The sequence below is a fragment of the Etheostoma spectabile genome, chromosome 16, assembly GCF_008692095.1.
Source record: "Etheostoma spectabile isolate EspeVRDwgs_2016 chromosome 16, UIUC_Espe_1.0, whole genome shotgun sequence".
NCBI classification, from domain to species: Eukaryota; Metazoa; Chordata; class Actinopteri; order Perciformes; family Percidae; genus Etheostoma; species Etheostoma spectabile.
Genome location: NC_045748.1, coordinates 6,192,245 through 6,192,613, shown reverse-complemented (window position 1 = coordinate 6,192,613; position 369 = coordinate 6,192,245). Strand labels below are relative to the sequence as shown.

Genomic DNA, 369 nt, shown 5'->3' with positions numbered 1-369 from the left:
ATTTAAAGCAGGATGTCGTGCTGTGATTGGACCATGAATTTCGTGGCCAATTCTGGTTGGTTTACTGAAAAGTGAACGTCTTTTTTAACAGCTGAATAGTTTTAGAAAAAGATAGGGGTGATTGAATTTATTTAGAAGTCTTCCTCCATTACAGCAGCCCTTTGTTCAAGCTGTGCTGCTCCTTCATTTAGCAGCCACTTTTATGAACATAAATAACTGCTTCACAGTTTCACAATATCTATAAAGTGTTCGCAAATCTTTTGTCAAAGCTGCAGTTTGATGTAATTCTGCACAAAGGTTATGTGCAAGAGTTTCTATTGGACATCACAGTACAATTCTTGTAACACCAGTCTCTCTGATCCTTCTTCC

The 369-nt window shown here is 37.7% G+C and overlaps 1 protein-coding gene across 1 annotated transcript in view; it reads left to right on the top strand.

Moving 5' to 3' along the window:
• Positions 1-369, top strand: part of tnksa (tankyrase, TRF1-interacting ankyrin-related ADP-ribose polymerase a) — a 95,546-nt gene that overhangs the window by 2,441 nt on the left and 92,736 nt on the right. The gene's annotated exons all lie outside the window — the stretch shown is intronic.